This window comes from Sturnus vulgaris, chromosome 10 (genome assembly GCF_052056855.1).
Source record: "Sturnus vulgaris isolate bStuVul1 chromosome 10, bStuVul1.hap1, whole genome shotgun sequence".
Classification (NCBI taxonomy): Eukaryota; Metazoa; Chordata; class Aves; order Passeriformes; family Sturnidae; genus Sturnus; species Sturnus vulgaris.
Window position 1 is genome coordinate 25603194 of NC_142252.1, and position 9118 is coordinate 25612311.

A 9118-nucleotide genomic window follows, 5' to 3' on the forward strand; every position below is an offset into this window, starting at 1 on the left:
CAGGTGTTGATAAGGGAGTTCTTGAATGGCGTTTTGTGTTGTTTTTGTTTTTGGTGGGGCGTTGTTTTTAAAGGATACCTTGATAAGGTTTGCCGATGGCGTTCTAGCCTGTAGCATAAGGCATAGGGTAGTTTTTGAATTATTTTGTGGTGGCTTTGATTCTTGCCAGTATGTAGTGTTTGTTTGAGGTAATGCTGTGTAGCTAATTTCTGTTTTCTTATTAATATTAGAATTGGAGTGTTGTAGTATATGGGCTGTTATTATATCATAGGGGTTCTATTTATTTGGTTTGATTGTTTTCTAGTTATGGATAATTTTTCTCAAAAAACCATTTTCAGGATTTCAGGCGTGACACAAAAGAACGCTCAGATTGCTGGAAGGGAAACGTGTGCCCAGATTGTCTCGAAGCAGTGCTGCTGTCGGTTCTCGTTCAGTTGTGTCTTCTGAAAATGAGACTGTTGTATTCATTGCGCTGTGCTAAACACTTGTCATTCTCCCAATGCCAGGAAACAGATGAAGCTTGAAGAAAGAGGAAGGAATTTGGAAGCGTACAAACAAGCTGAGAAGAGGTTCAGAGATCAGGGTGCTCACTGGCAGCAGGGGCTGGGGTTAGGGCTGAGCAGGAGCAAAGCCGGAGCACATCAACCTCACCTCGTGTTTTCTCGGGGGCTTTATGGCCCTGGCAAGAGAGAGATGTTCACTGACGAGTCCCAGGCCGAGCCGTGAGCACAGCATGTTGTGTTGGAGCTGGGGGTTTTTTTTGAGACGTTCAGCAGCCACACTCTCTAGTCAAGAGTCCTGAGGTTTGTTGCTGCTCCACTTTCATCCTCATATCCAGCTTCCAGCCCTTTTCTTCTCTCTGTCCAGTGTGTCTTTTGTGTTCCTTTCTTGTCCTGTGTGCTCCCCATCCCATTCCCGTTCCCTACGGAGGGGGAGGGTGTGGAGACTGGGGGCTCCGACGTGGTTTGGGGCACCCCAAGGTCCCTGGGAAAGGGAGCCGGGCTGCGCTGGAGGAGCAGGTGAGTCGGGCATGGGGGGGGGGGGGGGGTCATGCTGGGTGCCAGAACATTGAGAGGGAGGGGTGGGTGTAGAATGCATGAAAAACAGAACCATAAAAAATACCTAAATATAGTCTAAAAGGAATGTTTAAATGCTTTTTATTTGGGTAGAGGCACGGTTTTTATAGCTAATATAAAAATAAAATATAAAGAATAGAAATAGATTGGTATACATGTAAAATATAATGAAATATAAGTAGCAAATATCTATGAAAAATCTAGTGTATAACAGAAATAATGCAAATATAAGAATATGTATAAATATAAAATAGAGCTATGAGAATGGTAATAAGAATGGGGTAAAACATCAGTGAGAAATGGAAAAAAACCACATGAAAAATGGTGGGAAAATCAGTGAGAAATGGAGAAAAATCAGTGAAAAACGGGGGGGGGAATCTTTGAAAAATGGGGAAAAAAATCCGTGAGAAATGGGGGAAAAAAAATCCATGAAAAATGGGGGAATAAATCAGTGAGAAACGGGGAAAAGTGGGGGAAAAAATAATTGAGAAATGGGGAAAAAATCAGTGAGAAATGGGGGAAAAAATCCGTGACGAATGGCGGGAAAAGTCATTAAGAAATGGGGGAAAAATCAGTGAGAAACAGGGAAAAAAATCAATGAGAAATGGGGGAAAATTTGGGACAAAATCAGCGAGAAATGGGGGAAAAATCAGTGGTAAATGGGGGAAAAATCAGTGGTAAATGGGGGAATATTCAGTGAGAAATGGGGGGGCGGGGGGGGGAAATCAGTGAGAAATGGGGAAAAAATCCATGGAAAACAGGCAAACAATCCATGGGCAATGGCGGGAACAGAGCGAGCTGTTGTCGCTCGTGCTGTGGTGGCCGATGCTGTGGGGAAAAAATAAGTGAAAAATGGGGGCAATAATCAGTGATAAATGGGGAGAAAATCAGTGATTAATGGGCGGAAAAATGCATGAAAAATGGAAGGAAAAATTCAGAGAGAAATGGGGGCAAATATCAGTGATAAATGGGGAAAAAAATCAGTGATTAATGGGGGGAAAAATGCATGGAAAATGGGGGGAAAATTCAGAGAGAAATGGGGGCAAAAATCAGTGAGCAATGGGGGGGAAAATCGGGAAATATCCATGGAAAAATGGGGGGAAAAAATCAGTAAGAAATGGGGAAAAAAATCAGTGAGAAATGGGGGAAACATCATGGTGAAATGGGGAAAAAAAATCTTTGATAATATGGGAAACAAATCATTGAGAAATGGGGGAAAAAAATCAGTGAGAAATGGGGAAAATATGGGAAAAAATCCACGAAAATTGCGGGAAAAAAATGCATGAAAAATTGGGGAAAAATCAGTAAGAAATGGGGGAAAAAATCCATGAAAAATGGCGGGAAAAATCATATCGGCGATCGATAGCTAATGGGTGCCTATGGATTAGATCGGCGATCGATTGATCACGACTACCGATCGATTATATCGGCGATCGATTGCTAATGCCTGCCGATCGATTAGATCGGCGATCGATTGATCGCGCCTGCCGATCGATTAGATCGGCGCTCGATTGCTAATGCCTGCCGATCGATTAGATCGGCGATCGATTGCTAATGCCTGCCGATCGATTAGATCGGCGATCGATTGATCGCGCCTGCCGATCGATTATATCGGCGATCGATTGATCGCGCCTGCCGATCGATTAGATCGGCGATCGATTGCTAATGCCTGCCGATCGATTAGATCGGCGATCGATTGATCGCGCCTGCCGATCGATTAGATCGGCGATCGATTGGTAATGCCTGCCGATCGATTAGATCGGCGCTCGATTGCTAATGCCTGCCGATCGATTAGATCGGCGATCGATTGCTAATGCCTGCCGATCGATTAGATCGGCGATCGATTGATGGCGCCTGCCGATCGATTAGATCGGCGATCGATTGCTAATGCCTGCCGATCGATTATATCGGCGATCGATTGATCGCGCCTGCCGATCGATTAGATCGGCGTTCGATTGCTAATGCCTGCCGATCGATTAGATCGGCGATCGATTGATCGCGCCTGCCGATCGATTATATCGGCGATCGATTGATCGCGCCTGCCGATCGATTAGATCGGCGATCGATTGCTAATGCCTGCCGATCGATTAGATCGGCGATCGATTGATCGCGCCTGCCGATCGATTAGATCGGCGATCGATTGGTAATGCCTGCCGATCGATTAGATCGGCGCTCGATTGCTAATGCCTGCCGATCGATTAGATCGGCGATCGATTGATGGCGCCTGCCGATCGATTAGATCGGCGATCGATTGCTAATGCCTGCCGATCGATTATATCGGCGATCGATTGATCGCGCCTGCCGATCGATTAGATCGGCGTTCGATTGCTAATGCCTGCCGATCGATTAGATCGGCGATCGATTGCTAATGCCTGCCGATCGATTAGATCGGCGATCGATTGATCGCGCCTGCCGATCGATTAGATCGGCGATGGATTGCTAATGCCTGCCGATCGATTAGCTCGGCGATCGATTGATCGCGCCTGCCGATCCATTAGATCGGCGATCGCTTTCCAATGCCTGCCGATCGATTGCTAATGCACACTATTCGCACACTCCTTGCACACCCTTTGCACTCGTACAGAGGCAGGAGGTTTGTCAGTTCTGGTCGGGGTTTTTTGGGGCGTTCATTCCGGGGGATTTCCTCAAGGATTGGGACACTCCTTGATTCCATCCCTTGCCTGTCTCCCAAGCGCCACCCTGTGGGCAGAGCGCGGTACTGCGCGCCTGCCTCTCCCAAGATGGCGGCTCGGGTGTCGCTCCCCGACCTTCTAACTCTGGCTGCAAAAGGAGGGGGGCACAGCAAGGAGCCCGCTCGCTCTAGTGGGATGCCTGCGCACGACGCCGACACCGATCCCACGGGTGCGATTTTCGGCGGCGTTTCCAATCGTGCGGACATCTCCTTCAGCCCGCTTCGGCCCGGGGGAGAGGGGCGGGGCCGCCAGCGATGGTCCCGGCGCAGCCCGGGCAGGCTCGGGGCGGAGCCGGGGCTTGGCGAGGCGGGGCACGGAGGTCCCGGGGACGGGACCGGGCGGGGCCGGGGCGGTGCTTTAGGGGCGGTCCCCAGTGGTCCCGGGCGGCACCGGGGGCGGGGCCGGGTGATCCCGGAGCGGTACCGAGCTGTGCTGGGGACGGTGCTGCAGGGGCGGTGCCGGGCCCGCCTCAGGGTGATTGAATGCCCAGAAATCGCCTCCTCTGCCCCGTGCTCACACTGAGCTGCGGGCTGCAGCGTGCTGTCGGAGCTCCGCACACAGCACGGATTTGGGCTTCCCCTCCTCTCAAACCCTCTCCCCCTTCTTCCTCCTCCTCATCTTCCTCTTTGTCCTCTGTCACTGCTGAGGCTCTGGAAAGAACTGAAATTCTGCAGGGAGAGATGTCCTCTCGTGGCCCCAGGGACTGCCTCGGCACGGGCCACGAGCGCCTCCGGCCCCTGCCTTCTCCTGCTTGAAAAGATCACCTGGAGCCCGAGCTCGGGGGGGTGAAATCAGCTGAAATCCAGGTAACTCTGTCAAGTGCCCCCCAGGGACATCGGCGGGGCTGGGGGATGAGGGTTTGAAACAGCAAATTCTTTGGAATATACACCTGTCCCTGTGCCGATGCTGCTGAGCTTCCTGCCACAGTATATCCCCACTCCATGAGGCGCTGTGAGGTTATGGCAGTGGGAATTGAGCAGGGAATTCGGGGCTATGGGCATAATTCACGGGAGCTAGCAAAGCTGACAGCCAACCCCAAATCGGGGCACAGCACAGAGAACAATCTGTGTGCTGCCCTGTCAGCTCAAGCTCCTGGGCTGGGAAGTATTGGGAGTTAAATGTATGGAATTACACAAATCACAGCAACTGGCATCACCCAGAGGGACAATCCAAGGCCCAAACAATTCCTCCACAGTCCACTCTGGGAAAAACACCCTGTGCCTGCCAGGAGCTCTGACCCTGCTTTTCCTACCAGCTCCTGAGCAGTGTCAGGGCCACCACGACGCCTTTAAAATCCAGATAAACCCCAAATCCTACACAGTGAATAATCCAAAGAAAGTACTGAATTGTTGTCATTAAAAGCTCAAAACTCATTAAGAATTCTATGACAACAGTGTAATGGACTCCCAGGAACCTCATGAATGCTCTCGGTTTCATTTTTGTGTATTTTTACTCCCTCATTTGGCAGCTTGTAAAACTTATCCTGGAATTCAGAGGTCAAGCAGGATCGACTTTGGATTGACCTTCACCTCTGTTCCCACTTTGTGCAAACACAACTCGTGCCCAGGTGGGTGAACTCATCACCTCAGCTTTTCACTCCAGAGTATCCCCTCCTTATTTCCCTGTAGATGAACTCAGATCCACTCCTCACCTCCACTGGTCATCCAAGCGTCCATTCTGTTCCCCACAGGCCCTGGTGGCCCCAGGGAGCTCCCTTGGCCTTTCTCCTGCCCCTCTGCAGCCCGAGGTCGCTACACAAACAGTTCTTGTGTCCCCTCTAAATGACCCCGGGTTTTCTGCTCAATGAATGGCATGACCCGTGCCCACTGCTCATGATTCACCCAACCAAAATCAAGAGCAAATGTTGCTTGGGCTTTAAGAACTTGAAATAACTCTGAAGCAAAAGAAATCACCTTTTTCTTCTGGTTTTTATTTTTATTTTTTCATTTAAGATGCTGGACTTGCCTCTGTGGATGTGTGCTGAGCTCTCACTGCAGGGGACTGTCAGGCCTGAATGGCTGTGAGTTCGTGTTCTTCTCAGTAGGGAATCAGAAATTATTCTTAGACCATAGAATTGTTTTCTGAAACCTTTCCCCTTTCCTCTTTGTGCCTTTGAATTTTTCAGCTGTTCCCTGTTGTCACTTCCCCTGCCTGACTTCTGTGCAGCTCCTAGCTGGGAAAAACTGGGAAAACTTAGGGGGTACAGAGGTGGAATTTTTGGCTGGATTTTTCTAACATTTCTAATTTTGCTGAACTTATTTCCCCAGTGAGAAGAGCACGAACTCACAGCCATGCAGGCCTGACAGTCACTGCGGGAAATCTGACACAGTATTAATAAGTAACCTTTCCTGAGAGCAGTCACCACCCCAGTCCTCCAGCCTTGTCAAATGTTTGCAATGAATGGACCCAAGTTCTAATCCTTAATCTAAATTTATGTCAGCTTTTGTTAGAAAGATACCGGACAGTAAATCATACAAGAGAATTTAAAAATTGCACAAAGAATAACCGGCCCAGACCAAACCCAACCGCCCCCATCAGTGCTCCACCCCAATTTTGGGAGAAACAGTGATACAGTTTATAAATACTCTCCTTCCACACTATTCAGTCCTTCACCGCACATCCCCAGAGAGGAGTCCCTCAGACCTTGCTCCCCTGAACACCAGGAGAGCTGGAGTTTCACCCAGATCCCACATTCCCATGGCAGTTAATCCCAGCAGGGAGGCAAAGAGGAACCCTGCATCCTCTGACATAGCCCACAGCACGGGCAGCACCAGGAGCCCTCCAGGCTCAGACCTCTGGTGCTGAAGCCTCTGGGCTTTGGCTGATCAAACACCACAGCTCTTGGCAAAGATGGCAGGAGAGTCGTGATTCTTCCTGTCCTGAAAGAGAGGAGGAAAAGAAAATTAAGTCGACTGCAGAAGGATTCCAGCTCTCAACTTCTGCTCTGATTCCTCACTCTGGGGTTTTATCCATGACAAGTGACACCAATTCAGAGTGCCCTTTTCCAGCATTTTTATTCCTAACTATTAAAAGGATGCTCATTTCTCTTATTGTATTCTTTGCTTAATTTTATTAGAGGCATTTTCATCCCAGACCCCACTTGTCAGTTCTTCAATCCTTTAGCACTGGACTTGGCACAAAGGGATACCCGTGGTGCTGCATCACAAGAAATCCCAAAGAGAAACCCCTTCCAAACCTGACGGAGAAAGCTTTCAAGGCACTCCAGAACACAGACAGCTTTTCCTGCCTTGTCAGGCCACACCAATTCTGTCCCATCCACCTGAACTGTGCAGGTGAGGAAAAGGCTTTCCTTGCTCCTCGGGAATCACTGTCTGAGACCACAGATGTCCATCCTGGGCAGCACCTGGAAACAACGTGGGAAAGGCAAAATGAGAGTGTTTTCTATCAGAAAATTACTACTACTAATAAAAATAACAATCAGAACTTCTGGACAAATTTAGTAACATCACTTTGATATGAGAAATACAGGCCATGCCCATCCTTGTAGCCCAGGTGAAAACAGGAAGGAGAACTAGAGGAAAAGCAGAGTCCCTTATTTGATCTCTGGACACAAACTGAGGCCTTTTCCCTGTGAAACCAAACTCACCCTTCCAGGGTTCCTGAGATCAGCTACGAGGAGGCTTTTGGCACTCCAAGAGCAGCTGGGTCACAGCTGGATGCGGCTTGGGTCTGGGAGACACCGTGCTCCTTCTGGAATTATAGCACGCAAATGCCTGCTCCTGGCCCCAGGCCCGGAGATAAAATCTGTGGGGTTTTTCCCTGTGCAACATTGTTCACCCCTCCCAGGTTCCTGAGATCTGCACAGAGGAGGCTTTGGGCACCCCAAAGGCAGCCAGGGTTACAGGTGGGGGCAGCTTGGGGCTGGGAGAAATCCTCATCCATTTGGAATTTTATCAGGCAGAAAACTGGCTGGGTGCACAGGTCTCTGGACACGACCAGTGGCCCTTTCCCCTGTGAAACAAAACTCACCCTGCCAGGCTCCTGAGACCACTTTGGAGGAGGGGTTTGACTCTCCAAGAGCAGTCGCAACGAGAGATGCTCACACAGAAGGCCATGCAGAAGAGGAAACGAGCGCACCCGCAGCCCCCCAAGGCGCGCCCCAACGCCCCAGACCCGGCACTGCCAGCTCGGGCAGTCCCATAAAGCATCCCCCGCCTCCGCAGCGGCGGGACAGGCGGGGCCCGGGGTCCCGAGGAAACCGAGCGTGCCCGGAGGCGCGGCAGGACGGCAGCGCAGCGCCGCCTGGCGGCGGAGCAGGAGAGCAGCGCCGGGCCCCATGGCAGTATCGGTACCCGTGCGCCCCCTGCTGTCCGCGGCGATGCAGCGCCCGATGCCGAGTTCCACGCCCGTGTCGCCGAGGGAGAGGGGCACCGCTGGCTGGGGCCTCCCCGCCGACACGGACAGAAGCCGAAGCAGAAGCCCCGGTGCCATTGGCGGCCCCTACCCAGCGGGCCGGGCTCCGCCGGGCCCGCGGCCCCGCGCGGTATCGGGTCGGCCCGCTCCCGTCTTCGTCGCACCCGGGCCCTGCTCCTGGCATGAAGCGCGTCACCGCCCCGCGCCGTCCCGCCCCCCGCGCGTCATCGCGTGCGTTCGGCGGCCCGCCCCGGGGGCGGTGCCGGGGGCGCTACCCGGGGCGGTGCCGGGGCAGTGCCGGGGGCGGCACCGGGGGCGGTGCCGGGGCGGTGCCGGGGGCGTTCCCGGTCGCCGTGCCGGGGTAGCCCGGGGAGCGGTTCCGGGAGCGGTTCGGGGGGCGGTGCCGATTGCAGTCCCGGTCACTGTCCCCAGTCCCCGTCCCCAGTCCTGGTCCCGGTCCCAGTCCCCGGTTCCGGTCCCCGATCCTGGTCCCAGTCCCAGTTCCCCGTCCCGGAACCCGATCACGGTCCTGGTCCCAGTCCCCAATCCCGGTCCCGGTCCCTGTCTCCAGTCCCCGTCCCCGATCCCGGTTCCGGTCCCTGTCCCAGGTCCCCGTCCGCGATCCCGGTCCCTGTCCCATTTCCCCATCCCGGTCCCCGATCCCAGTCCCGGTCCACGTCCCCGATCCCGATTTTTCCCCCCCTTTCACACTGATTTTTCCCCCGATTTATCAATGATTTTTTTCCCCATTTTTTCCCATTTCTCACTGATATTTTCCCCCATTTTTCAGGGATTTTTTTCCCCATTTCTCACTGATTTTTTTTCCCATTCTTCATGGAGTTTTCCCCCCGTTTTTCACTGATTTTTCCCCATTTCTCACTGACTTTTTCCCCATTTTCCCCCATTTCTCACTGATATTTTCCCCCATTTTTCATGGATTTTTTCCAGATTTATCCCCATTTCCCACTGATTTTT

The 9118-nt window shown here is 52.0% G+C and overlaps 2 long non-coding RNA genes across 2 annotated transcripts; one reads left to right on the forward strand and one right to left on the reverse strand.

The window, feature by feature from the left end:
* The first annotated feature begins 4182 nt into the window (after positions 1-4182).
* Positions 4183-7213, forward strand: LOC148222741 (uncharacterized). The gene is made up of 3 exons (XR_015805866.1): positions 4183-4575; positions 5238-5336; positions 6846-7213. It is a non-coding gene; the product is annotated as an uncharacterized LOC148222741 (long non-coding RNA).
* Positions 5679-8360, reverse strand: LOC148222742 (uncharacterized). Its single transcript, XR_015805865.1, has 3 exons — positions 8235-8360; positions 6966-7133; positions 5679-6648 (listed from the first exon to the last, which is right to left on the reverse strand). It is a non-coding gene; the product is annotated as an uncharacterized LOC148222742 (long non-coding RNA).
* Positions 8361-9118: the final 758 nt, after the last annotated feature.